Raw genomic sequence first — 14,176 nt, forward strand, 5'->3', positions numbered from 1 at the left:
CTCTCTCTCCTACTCACTTGTGCTCTCTCTCACTACCTGTCTCTCTCTCAAATAAATAAATAAATAAATAAAATCTTTTTTAAAAATAAGCAAATATAGTAAACACTATTATTATACCAAATAATAATAGATATTACATACATATTGTCTAATGTATGTTATTATACCAAATAATACACTCACTGGCCATATATGAGCATGTGTGTGTGTCTGTGTGTACACACATGTAGATATATTTGCTATTGTCAGGCTAGGTTTTTCTCACATTAATATTATGAGAAAGGGATGCCTGGGTGGCTCAGCAGTTTAGTGCCTGCCTTTGGCCCAGGGCGTGATCCTGGAGTCCCGGGATTGAGTCCCGCCTCAAGTTCCCTGCATGGAGCCTGCTTCTCCCTCTGCCTGTGTCTCTGCCTCTCTCTCTTTCTCTGTGTCTCTCACGAATAAAAAAATAAATTCTTTAAAAAAAATATGAGAAAGTTCAAATGAGGTCCTATGGAATACTACCCCTCCTCCAATGCCCATCCCTAACCAATGTCAGGAAACCACAAAAAATTTTAGCAAACCAAGGTTGTTCCCTACCCCAAACCCAGAGGAGGCATCCTTAGGTTCATTCAAGGTAATAGTTGGCTCATGCATTTTATTTATATAGCAGGTAGAGATGTGCTTGGCCACCCAGACCAAACATTCAGAGATTTGAAATCATCTCTCTGCCAGACTTGCTCTTGGCCTGAGGTAAGCATGGCTAGTTGTGGGGTCAGTGGGGGTTGGGGAGGTAGGTTTTCCAGGCAGCCTCAAAAAGCACTAGGACAGCAGAAATAAAAATGAAGCTCCATAATAAATACAGAGACAGAAAATTTAGGTGAAGCTTTGGAAGACATTTGCATCATGAAAATTGAGGATAAAAGATATAACGAGAGGAGGAAAACCTTTCACACGGATTTATTTATTTAATAGATTTATTTTACCAAGTGGAAAAACTAGAAATAAATAGCTGTTATTTTTCTTAAATTATGACCAAATGGGCATAAGCAATGGTAAAAAAATAAAAACACAGACAATAACTAAAATGTAAACATCATGTTGGAAATACGTTGGCTGCAAATATTTAGGCAATGGACCCTTCCCAAGAGAAATGAGTACTTCCAAATAAACATAATATTAATTGAATATTAATTGAATTGAATAAAATTGAATATTAAATTCAATTTCAAAGATTCTGAGATTCTGAGACTTTCATAAACTTCCGCTTGGGATGCAAAATGGCAGAACCACTGTGGAAGGCAGTTGGGCAGTTTCTTTAAAAAGTGAAAAATACACATGCCATATGACTGATAGATATTTATCCAAGGGAAGTAAAACCATATGAAGATTTGTATGCAAATGTTTATAACAGCTTTATTTACAATAGCCAATAACTTGAATCCAACAACAGGTGAATGGATGAAACAAGCTGTGATTTATCCTTACAATGGAATACTGCTTTGCAATAAATGGGAACAAACTATTTTTTAAAAATATTTCATATACTTATTTGACAGAGAGAGGGAGACTGCATATTCACAAGCAGGGGGAGAGGCAGGCAGAGAGAGAGGGAGAAGCAGACTCTCCACCCCTGAGCAGGGAGCCTGATGTGGGGCTCAATCCCGGGACCCCGACGTGCTGTAGATTCACTTATCAGGGAGCATCTGGCTCTGTGAGTGCAACATCCAATGTCAACCATTTTGCTAATGTTCATCCACAACCACCAGATGTGCATGTTGTGCTTGACCCTTTCCTCTTCATGTTTGCAACAGAAGAGGTAAGTTCTTTAATTACTCCTTTAGGGACAGTTAATATGTTCTAAGTGTTTACTAAGGCTAGGAGAGTGATTGATTGTCTCTGGTTAATACTTTTATACTCAAGGTTAATTATTGTTTTCTGATAATATTTTTAATTCATTAGCATCCTTAAATCAAGTTGGTGACCACTGGTTAGTTAAGTGGACAAGCCATTAACATGAGAGCTAATCTTAACAAAGGGTCAGTCTACTAATTTCTTGATCAGAGACAACATGAGCGGAACCCTATAATATAAAAGTGCTTACCTTGAGTACCTTCTCTTTAGCTAAATGGCAGAATAAATATATCTTAAACAACCTGGACCTGGCAATTTCAGCAAGACTCAATGTTCATGAAGAAGGGAGGAGGGATCATGAAGAGGGGAATGGATGGGAGGGTAGCCTGATTCTCATCCAATGGGATAAAGTAGGCACAGAGACTTATAGTAAAAAAAAGAAAAAAGAGAAAACAAAGATTACTGGCACTTCACAGACCTTCCTCTTGCATTTTGATTTATTTAAAGATTTTATTTATTTATTTATTTATTTATTTATTTATTCTGGGGAGGGAAGTGAGGAGCAGAGGGAGAGGAACAAGCAGACTGCACTAAGCATGGAGCCCAACTTGGGGCTCTATCTCAAGCCCCCAAGGTCATGACTTGAGCCTAAACCAAGAATCTGATACTTAACCCACTGAGCCACCAGGCACCCCTGAACCTTACATTTTAATAAGTAATCCTTAAGAGATGATGTGTCCATGATTCCAGAAGGGAGAAGGGAGCATGCAAACTTCACATCAGATCTAGGCTGACTTTCTGCTGATTGAATTCTCCAGGAATCAATAGAGATGCATTTCAGAGTCTGGAGCTATTTCAGGGAGTCCTTCCAAAGACAGGCAGAGAACAGGTGCATCCCTTGAAGAGGGTTAAAAGGGGGCAGAGTAAAGCTACAGACAGTGAACCAAATTCAGGTAAGAATTTCCAACACCATAGCTCAAAGCAACATACGTAATTAATAAAGATTGAAAATCACACAGCTGCTAAGAACAGCAGAACGATGAAGGTACTGACAGCACCATTCCACACGGCTCCATCCTGCCTTTCTGTAAGGAGTTATTTATGAAACACCACCGGTGATCACAGCATGATGTTAGGTAGCAAAGTGTGGGCAGAGAGAGAGAGAGAAGTATTTGGCAGTCCTTGTTCATCTTGTCACTGTCCTGCTGGAAAAAAAAAAGGCTATTAGCATTTTATTGCTTAAAACACAATAACTAAATGCCTTAGCAGGCATTAAAATGTGTTCATATTCTCTCCCCAGTTCACCCATTTATCAACATATTGCCTTTCCCACTATCTAGTCAATGGGTTTGATGTATCAGGACATGCACGATACATATCTATTTATCTAGTTCCAAATATTAGGTAGCAATACCAAACAGTAGATTCATTAATGCTGGTTGCTATGACAAAAATGAAAACAAATCAAAAACAAGAAAACCCCACAAATATCTCAGCGACTCAATGTAAAAATTTACCTAAGCACCGATCCGTTCATTCCCTCAAAGTCCAGTGAGGATATTCCTAGTTGGTGGCTCTCTGAACAGCTACCCTCTAGGTAGTGACTCTGACTCATACACCTTCCATTTGGATTGCCTGCTGTCTCCTAGAGCCTCCTTACATCCTTCTGCTATCTGGGCTTATGGCCAAGAGGAAGCAAGTAGATTCTCTTGCAGAAGATTTTAGGGGTCAGGCCTAGAAATGATGTATATCACTTTTGTACATTGATCAAAATTAATCACATGAGCCCACCTACCCATGAGGGAATATCTCAGTTATGTGTTGCTACATAGCAAACCACCCCAAGGCTTAGTTCACAGTTCTGTGAATTGGCAATTAACTCTGGATTTCACTGGCCTGACTCACATACTTGGTTCAGATTCTGCTTCTGGATGACTTGGCCATGACTCTCTCATCAGCTAGCAGGCAGCTCAGACTTCTCAGCATAGCAAGAGAACAAGTTGCTGCAACCTTGTGCAGATGCATCTCAGTATTTCTGTTGCATCACATTTCCTACTGGCTCGTTAGCCAAAGCAACTGTAATGGGTTCAGAGCTTTGGGGAAGGGCGAATGTGTTTTGTATGTGGGAGTTGAACCTTTGGAGGCTGGAAGTAGGTAGGATAATGGCTCCCTAAAGTAGTCCATGTCTTAATTTCTGAAATGTGTTAAAATGGTGTGTTACATGGCAAGGGGGAATTGAGGGTGTTAATCAGCTGGTCTTAACATAAGGAGATTATCATGGAGTATCCAAGTGGGCCCTGTGTAATCACATAGGTCTTTAATTGGGAAAGAGAGGGGCAGAACAGTGAGAAATGGGGGGATGACGACATGAGAAAGATCAGACCTACCATTGATGGCTTTGTTGATGGAAGGAGACATGAGCCAAGGGATCCAGACAAGCATCCAGGAACTGGAAAAGTCAAGGAAATGGATTATACCCTAGAGCCTGCAGAAAGGAATAAAGCTCTGCCAACAACTTGATCTAGCCTCCAGAACTGCAAGATGATAATTTATGTCCCTTTGAGCCACCAACCTCAGGTGATTGTGACAGTGGCAATTAGAAGCCAATAGAGCAAGCCTGAGCAGGCCCAGAGTCAGTGTGAGAGGGACATCACAGGACATGGATCAAGGAAGATATGAACATATAGGGCTGTGCCTGCAATCAGCCCAGAACAGGTGGATAAAAAATACAGTGTTCCTGAGTGTCCCAGAAGAACATGGTAAAAGCACAGTTTTTAATAAATAGCTAGGGGACTTGGGTAGATAGTCACTTTTGTTGATGGCTGTCTATCTCACAACCAAAAAAATACTTTCCAAAGCGTCCTGATTGAAGTGTGGGTAGTGTTGTTTCCTCCAGCTTTTCACAGTACTCTCCATACTCTCCATCCCTTGGCATCATCCCACTCTCTCCCAGCCACTCACTGTCTCCCCCAACCCCTCCAAATACTTTCTTCTCTCTCCTTTGCCCTCCCATTGTCTAAGCAATTATTCGATCTCACTTAGCATTTTGGCTAAACAACCCAGTTACAAAAAAAATGGAGCGAGGTGGAGCGAGGGCCTGAGTAGACATTTTTTTTCCTCAAAGAACATACCTAGATGGCCAACAGGTATGTGAAAAGATACTCATAACTTGTCATCAGGGAAATGCAAATCAAAACCACAAGGAGATACCATGTTGCATTTAAGAATAGCTGTTATCAAAAAATAAGAGATAATAAATGTTGGCAATGATACAGAGAGAGGGAACCCTTGTTCAGTGCTGGTGGGAATGCAAACTGGTGAAATCACTGTGAAAAACGGCACAGAGATTCCTCAAAAAATTAAAAATAGAACCACCCTATGATCTAAGCAATTCCACTACTGGGTATATATCCAAAGGGAATGAATTCACAACATTGAAGAGGTATTTATACTCCCCTGTTCACTGCAGCACAATTCACAATAGCCAAGATATGGAAACAATCTAAGTGTCCATCAGCAGGTGAATTTATGAAGAAAATGTGGTATACCTATATACAATGGAATATTATTCAGCCCTAAAAAGGAAGAAAATTCTGCCCTTTATGACAATGTGGGTGAAGCTAGTGGAAATTATGCTAAGTGAAATAATCCAGACAAAGAAAGACCAATAGTGCATGATATCCTGATATCCCTTGTGTGTGGAATCACCATCTCCCCACAAAAAGTTGAACTCGTAGAAATAGAACAGAATGGTTGTTGCCAGGCCCTGGTAGGGTAGGAGAGGTAGGAAGAGGTTGGTAAGTGGATATAAACTTTCAGTTTTAAGATGAATGAGGATCTAATGCACAGCATGATAACTATGGTTCATGATACATAATTGTAAAATTGAAATTTATAGATATTAAGTATTCTCACAAAAAAAGTAATTATGTAAGTCGATGGTTGTGTTAATTAACATGATCATGGGAATCCTTCCACAGTGTGTATGTGTGTCTGATCATCAGGTTGTACCCTTCAAACATGTTACAATTTGGGGGCACCTGGGAGGCTCAGCGGTTGAACATCTGCCTTTGGCTTAGGGCGTGATCCCGGGATCGTGGGATCGAGTCCCACATCGGGCTCCCTGCATGAAGCCTGCTTCTCCCTCTGCATGTGTTTCTGCCTCTCTCTCTCTGTGTCTCTCATGAACAAATAAATAAAATCTTAAAAAAATAAAATAAATATGTTACAATTTTACTTGTCAATTGCACCTCAATAAAGCTGGGGGAAAGAGTGTATTTAACAAAAGAATCTCTAAGCTTGAGAAGCTTATAGTCTATCTAAGAAGTAAATGTAAGTCCAATGCATGTCCGGAATCTGTCCATAGCTGCCTTCTGAGTGGCCATGAGCCTGGAAGACCCCATCCACCATGTCCTGGCTTCTTACAGATTGCTTACTTGCCCCACTCTTGTTGGCCACAGTGCGTCATCCACACTGAGACCAGCCTCACATACCAGCTTTACTGAGGTGGAGCTCACATGCGATACCGTTCACCCATTTAAAGTGTACGATCCAAAGATTTTTAGTAACTTCGCAGAGTTGTGCGTCCATTGCTACCATCCATTCTAGAACGTTGTTTCACTCCTCTGAAAGGAAACCCCACACCATGTAGTGATTATCTCCAATCCTCCCAACCTGCCACCCAACCCTTGAAGAAAAAAAGCATATCCTATCATGTTATTTTCCTTCTGATGGTTTTCCAGCGTCCCACCACATTTATGATAAAACTACATGTCCCTAAGTTATTTATTACAAATTATTCTGTCCATCCTCATCTTGGGGGTCACTCTTCTCACTCATTGTTCTCTGGGAACAATGGTTTCCTTTCAGTTCTTGACATACCATCCTCTGTTTGTGCTCTAGGCCTTTGCACATGCTGTGTCCTCTATGTGGACAATACCTTGCTGCATTCTTAGTGGATCGAAGTCCTACTTCACTCCTGGGTTTTAGCTGAGGTCCATAGAGAAGCTTTCCCTGCTCTACTTCCCATCTCACTTGAACTCCTCTACTGTGCTTTCTCAGAGCATCCTGCTTTTTTTTAATGCATAGCACTTATCACCATTTTAAGCTATACATGTGTGTGTTTGATTACTTGACTGCAGTTTCAGCTATTTGGATTTACAATGTTCATAGAGAGATTGTGACCCTTTTTATTGAAGTATAATTAACGTAGGATGTTACATTAGTATCAAGGGTACAATGTAGTGACTCAACAATTCTATACATTTTTCAGTGCTTATCAAGATAAGTGTACTCTTAATCCCCTTTATCTGTTTCTCCCACTCCCCACCCCCCTCCTCTCTAGCAACCACCTGTTTGTTCTCTGCATTTAAAGTCTGTTTTTTGTGTATTTCTTTGTTTTTCTTTGTTCTTCTGTTTCTTGAATTCCACTTATGAGTGATGTCATATGGTATTTGTCTTTCTCTGACCAACTTTTTCACTTAGCATCATACCCTCTAGGTCCACCCATGTTTTTGAAAATGACCAGATCTGATATATATAGCACACACATACTATACATGCATACATACACGCACATGTACACATATACACACAATGGAATATTAGTCAGCCATAAAAAATGGAATTGTGATTTTTTTTCTTTCCCTAATTAATACCCAGTTCCCAAGACAGCATCTGGAACATGGTTGGAACCCAGTAAAAATTCAGATATGCAAAAAAGAATGAACTTATGAATGAAGGGAGTGAATGGAACAGTAAAAAGGTAAACTGTAGTTCTTCATGGCCTCTAATAAAGTTGTCACATTTCTAGAATTCTAAGAGAATAATCCTAAATTAGAGGGAAGCTATAATTTTTAATGATATGAGTTAAATATCCCATGAATGCCCAGCTATAATGCAAAGGTTACACAACCTGTAGTAAAATGATTCAGTGAAACATAACACAGACATTTAAATCAAGGAAATAATATATAGCTGATGTAATACATTGATTGATGTAGTAATATCAAACATCTATCATTTAATGAAAGTTTAAAAGCAGGATGATATACAATCATAGCAAAGTTTGGGATCTTTTAAAGATCCTATTTATTTATTAATGAGAGACACAGAGAAAGAGGCAGAGACACAGGCAGAGGGAGAAGCAGGCTCCCTGCAGGGAGCCCGATGCAGGACTCAATCCCAGGACCCCAGGATCACAACCTGAGCCAAAGGCAGATCCTCAACCACTGAGCCACCCAGGTGCCCCACAATCATAGTGATAAGAAAACTGTCTGTAATATTGACAGGTTCTATTAAGAAGCTGAGCACGAAATACAAACAGATATCAGTAGTCCTCACCTGTGGTGGGTACAGCAAAAATTATTTATTTTTGTTCTGCGCATCACCTTACTTACCTTCAAATTTGTCTTTAATGAGAAGTTACGGCTTTTACAGTGAAAACTAAACATTAACGAAGTAAAAGCACCAAATAAAGCATTCTCTACAGTGAGAGGGATGTGTGTGTGTGTGTGTGTGTGTGTGTGCCCCTCCTGATTGAGGAAATGCCTGTGTGACCACTGCCATGTTCGCCCCCGCTTCTGGGTGATGAGAGCATTCCAGGTGGCCGCACCTGCCTCCCCACTTCCAGAGCCTTCTTAGCAGTGGCGCCACATTTCCTCTGAATCATTCACACTGCCTCGGTGGCTTCTGTGTGAAACTGGCGGGCCTGCTGATGCGTTGCTCTGGGATGAGTGCACCTGCCTGAGCGGAGCTGCCACTCACACCTTTGTACTAATTCTGAAAAGGCACCCTTGGGCAGCAAATACAGCCTGGAGCCAGGCGGTGGGTGTGGGGAGCAGATCCCGGCTGAAACTCCACACTCTGTCCCCTCACTCTCTCCCCTTCCGAGTTGCTCTCCCAATGCTACCCCTGCAGGGTGTAGCTCCTCCCTGGCACCTATTTATCTGGGTAAAAACTAGTGATATTTGGGGATCATCAGCTCAGCTGGAGTTCAGCCAGCTAAGGCCAGATGTTCATTCCCATACCATCGCTTTAAGCTAACTCCTGCACTTAGATTCAAAGGCTCTACCAGGCAGGGGAGACTTTATCAGGAGCTTACCTTTCAGAAGCTCAGATCAGTGTACCCCATACAAACGCTGGCAAAATACTGCATAATTATCACCTGGGGAAACAGGAAGAAAGATTGAATTCATAGCATATAAAGGCTAGAAGGAAAATTCTGTAAAACAATCTAGTTTATTTGATAATAAAGGAGACTGAAGATTTCAGGAGAACAGTAACAACAATAGTAACAGAATAATAAAAGAGCCTGAACAATGGAATGAGAATAAGTAGACCACTAAAGAGAATGGGTGGCCCTAGATGAGGTCCTAGATGTGTGGCTCTAGATGGAGGACCAGAAAAGGAACACCTGGGAAAATGAGAATAAGGTCTATAAAGGGCATCGGAGCAATGTGAACATCCTGAATTTTGATCATTGTACTGTGGTTGTGTTAGATGTAACAGTTGGGGAATCTTAAACTTCTTTATGATTCTGTGTGGTCCCCACCCACTGCACTGAGCCTCTCGCCCAGCCCTGACTCTCTTCCGTGGGATGCTAGGGTCTTTCAGCAACAGTGGGAAAAGGACCCTGAATGCTCAGCATCTGTGATGGAGTCTTCACTGGTTATAAGGAAAGTGGAATATTTAGCCATTATGATATACGCTTTGGTGAAGCATTGCTTAATATTTTCTGTCGCAATTAGTATTCTTTATTCTGAGATAAGGCCTTTCTCATCTTCTTTGCCGTTATAAAGTCATTTGTTTCGGAAAGAAAGGGGAAAAAAATAAAGGCAAAATGAAAGAGTGCCAGCTTCAGTTTGCTATCCCCGAGGAATCGTCAAGGTGGGTTGTTGAGCATACCTGCAGAATGTGAAGAAGGGGCCAAGGCCATGGTAGGGGTGGGAGGTGAGGAGTGCAGTTGGGATCATCTCCCCAACACCTGCAGGGATGACCCAGACCTCAGGCTGCTCCTCCCAGGCCCTGAGCTAATGGGAATCTAGCCAAGGATATAACTATATTTTTCAATGCAGAGAAAAATGCGTCTTTTCAGCCATCTGATAACCCAAAAAAGGTCAAAGGACTCAGAGACCCAGGGAGAGCCTCCGCAATGTGTCGCTGTCTTCCTGAGATACACCCCATCCTCCTCACACACAGCCGAGCAGGTGGGGGATGCCCCCTCCCCATCTAGATTACTTCAGCTCAGATGTCTGTGCTGGACAGAGAGGAGCGAGTATAGAGGACACTTCTCAGATACATGTGTGGGAGATGGAGTGTCATTAAGACAGCTGAACTCAGCTGGAACAGGTGGCCAATGGCCAGCAGAGCCGGGAACTGCTGAAAGAGCCATCGGTCATCATTTCATGGTCCATATCCATTTGTGGCAAACTTGCTGCAGTGCCAAGGTTGCGATGGGGCCTTAGCAATCACCTGGTCCCCACCTGGTCATTATCTGTGCCAGGAAAGGTCACAATCCTTTCTGGAGGCCAGGATGAGGCTGCATGCTCTACAGAGGAGAAGATAGACTACAGCCACCACCACCAACCTACTAGCAGCGTAAGGGGACCTTGGTGGCGGACATTTCCCGATGACCCCTTAGCCAGTCCCCGTGGCTTTGAACGTGAGCGCTGTTCAGCTAGGCTCACTGCTGGTGACAAGCAACAAAGATGTTACTGCCACTCCCTCCTTGCAACCCAACCTATTTATTTTAAAAATGTTTATTGTTTACTCTGTGTCAAGTGCAGTTTATTTTTTCCCTCCAAAATATTTATTATTATTTATATTATTATTTATATATTATATTTATTATTGCCTGCTTATCATCTCTTTCCCATGATCTATCTGATCTGACCCCCTCCTCCCTTCCGTCATCAGGAATGGTACGAGCCAACTAACTTGCAAGGTTGCTCTGCTTCTTTTCCCCCTTCCTTGAATCACCCTCCAGCCCCTCCAGGGGCGGGGGGAATGTACCCCAAAATGACAGTCATTGGCAAGGTACCCATTGGTCAAAATCTCTACAACGACCCCCTGTCACCAATAGGACATAGTTCTGCTCATTCTCTGGGCTCACAAAAATGCTTCATTAGGTGAGTCCCACCTGGTTTCCAGCCTCCCTCAGCACCACCTACCACCTGCATACATCACACTGTTCCCCTTCCTGCTGGAACCACCTTTCTCCCTCACCCTCTGGTCAGCTCCTTCCCACCCTGCTCCAACCCACACTCTTGAGTACACACAGGTCTGTGGTTTAGAATCATCTATTGGTGTGTCCTTGCTAGACGTTGAACTGCTAAAGGCAGTCTCTTATCTTAATTATCTTTGGATTTCTATCTTTAAGAAGTAGCCAAACACATACTACATACTTTATAAAAGCCTTTTATAACATGTATGATGTGTCAGACGTCGCTAAACCTTACAAACACTTCTGTAGTCTCCATGAAGAATGTGAGAGTGACACGGGATGTGAGCTATTGCACACCCATACACTTGCAATCTGGAGTGATCTTTTAAAAACATAAGCCAGATCACACCGTTGTCTCCTCGACCCTCTCTCCAGCTCTCTCACCATGCCAGGGCCACACTTGGGCATTCTGTGTATCCAGGAGGAAATGCGCTGAGCTCTGCTCTACCTCAGTGGGTTGCACGTGCTATTCCCTTGGCCTGGAACGTTCTGCCCTCAGAGCTTCACCTGGCAGGCTCCTTTTTCTCAAGTAGGTGACAGCTCATCTGTCACATTCTCAGAGAGACCTTGGCTGGCTGACACAGCCTCTTCCTTCCACCCTGGAGTCAGGAGTCCTTACCACATCAGCCCTTTCAAATTTTATCACAGCATTTGTTTTAACTTGCAGTCTGCTTGTCCCTTTGTGTGAGCTCCGCAGTGCTGCCTCCCCCTGAAATGGGAATGTCAGGAGAGCAGAGGCTTGTCTGTCTTATTGTCAATCCCCTGTGCTTAGGCTGCTTCCCGGCAATCCTTCCAGATTTAAGGAATTTGTCAAGTATCTAATTTATTCCTCCGTACAGTCCCATGAGCTAATTATTATTATTATTATTAGCCTCATTTTACAGACGAGGTAAGGAAGGCTCCAAGAGGTTCTTTGAGTAGACTGTGCTGCTGGTCAGCTGAGAAGCCAGGCCTGTTTGATTTTATAGCCAGCACTCTTTGACTACTGCCCTAGTCAGTGCCTTACACATCTGAGATGGCATCCCTGCCTCGTCTGAAGGCACACCATATCTCACCCCTCTCCCTGACTGTTCCTGAGCAAGAAGAGGTACTTCTATTTCTCTGCCCTGTCCCTCAGTTTTTCTCTTTCTTTTCCAAGGCTCGGCCTGGCTGGACACACACTCAGAGCTGCCTCAGGCCACTCCACAGTTTGGTCAAACTTATCATTGGATTCAGGATGGCTGATGTGGTACCTCCTATCTCTCAGTGCCTAGACCAGTGTGTCCCCTTCCAGTGGGACATTCCATGATGACTCCTGTTTTCTAATGCCCATTCTATTCCTTTGAAATGAAGTGTACATTTGAAAGAGCAAGGGGCATTCTGCAGGCAAAGCTTTGGCATGTTTTTAGGGTATGGCATTTGCATTGGCAGTCAACATCCTTCTTGCACAGAATGGCCTAAGGTCATTGACCATATCAATCCCAAATTTGGTCTCCATATCCCAGACTCTAAAACTGTGTTTCCCTAGGGATGGGACCTCAGGTTTTTTTTTTAAGATATTATTTTTAATTTAAGAGAGAGAGAGAAAGAGTGTGTGAGTGGAGAGAAGCAGAGGGAGAGGGACCAGCAGACTCCATGCTGATCCTGTGACCCTGAGATCATGACCTGAGGGGTGAAATTAAGAGTTGGACACTTAACCAGCTGCGGTGCCTAGGTCCCCTAAGACTTCAGTTTTGAGAGTGTCCTTTCTTTAGCTTTCTTACCATGGAGAAGGCAGCCTGAAATTCATTCATTCACCCATTTATTCATTTCACACACATTTCTGGCCCCAACTGTGTATCCCAAGTGCTATGCTAAGTGTTGGGGCAGCAGAGATGCATAAGGCATAGTCCTCCTCACCGCCATGGTCACCAGGGGCTGAAAAAATATACGACAGCTTCTTGAAGGGAGTAATAATTTTTACTTTCACCCTTGTACCAGATCCCTCGTTCCACCATCTCGACCTCTTAAATTCAAGAGAGCTTCCCTCTGACCATGAAAAAGCACCCGAGGTTACATGAGAAACATTAGCTGGTGCATAAAGCTGTCAAACTCCTAGAAAGAACTGGCCCAAACCAGACACTCCGAAAGACAAAGATTGAGGAACCCACAGAAGATTAAAGGAAGCATTTTTCACCTTCCAGTGTGGAAGATTGCCCAGTCACAAAGCCAGAAAAAGACCCAAGGAGGTCAATTGAGATGACCTGAAAACCAAGTCAAAATAAATTATGGAAGGGGAAGAAGAAGGAAGAAGAGAAAATAGATTTAAAGCACAACTCACATACCCAAAAGTGGTGACTGCATCTCTCTCGGGGACTACAGAAGATGCCCCTCTTTCTACCACCAGCTCTTTGGGGCAATAGCAGGGAGATGAGAGCCACAGAGGAGCAGGAGTGTTGGTGTGCATTCAGCGGAATTGGGGGAAGCCTGTGCCTTAACTTGTTTAGACCTGCTGCCTTAGACTCTGCTTGGACCAGCTAGCTTGCATTGCAACAGAGGCCATAAAAACTGTCAACACCAAATGATTAAGCTCACTGGTTTTAAAAAACTTTTCTCTTCCAGGTTTTGCCAGCTTCAACTGATGTTTTGGCCATATGAGGCAAGGATAGGAGACTGTGGGGGCCATAGAAAAGCCATACGCAGTCACAGACCCCGCCTCACAGAGGGGGAGCAAGGATTCTGAGACTGTATTTCAAATGTTCACTGGCTTCCTGGGGTCATTGTTTGCCTTAGATTCCTGCCTGGTTAAAGGAGGAATAGGGAAGGAATCTTCCCTCTCTGGTGGATAATTATTCTAGATCCAGAATGGATTGTGGAGTTTTTTTTGTTTTTGATTATTAAGATCCTCTCACTGCCATGCAAGTGTATAAATTCATCCTCTTTTGAGGAGGAACTTTTTAAAAGATTTTATTTATTTATTCACAGGAGACACAGAAAGAGAGGCGAAGACACAAGCAGAGGGAAAATCAGGCTCCCTGCAGGGAGCCCCATGTGGAACTCGATCCCAGGACCCTGGCATCATGACCTGAGCCCAAGGCGGACACTCACCAACTGAGCCATCCAGGTGTCCCAAGGAGGGAACTTTCACATGTACAAAGCACA

The 14,176-nt window shown here is 42.9% G+C and overlaps 1 long non-coding RNA gene across 3 annotated transcripts; it reads right to left on the bottom strand.

Moving 5' to 3' along the window:
* Positions 1-2,484: 2,484 nt before the first annotated feature.
* Positions 2,485-13,479, bottom strand: LOC121486154. Of its 3 annotated transcripts, XR_005986556.1 has the most exons (5): positions 13,360-13,479; positions 8,936-8,998; positions 4,221-4,282; positions 2,824-3,038; positions 2,485-2,730 (listed from the first exon to the last, which is right to left on the bottom strand). It is a non-coding gene; the product is annotated as an uncharacterized LOC121486154 (long non-coding RNA). The 3 variants fall into 3 exon arrangements; XR_005986557.1 differs by having other exon boundaries at positions 2,485-3,035; XR_005986555.1 differs by having other exon boundaries at positions 2,485-3,038.
* Between the last annotated feature and the right edge of the window lie 697 nt (positions 13,480-14,176).

Source organism: Vulpes lagopus, chromosome 3 (assembly GCF_018345385.1).
Source record: "Vulpes lagopus strain Blue_001 chromosome 3, ASM1834538v1, whole genome shotgun sequence".
NCBI lineage: Eukaryota > Metazoa > Chordata > Mammalia > Carnivora > Canidae > Vulpes > Vulpes lagopus.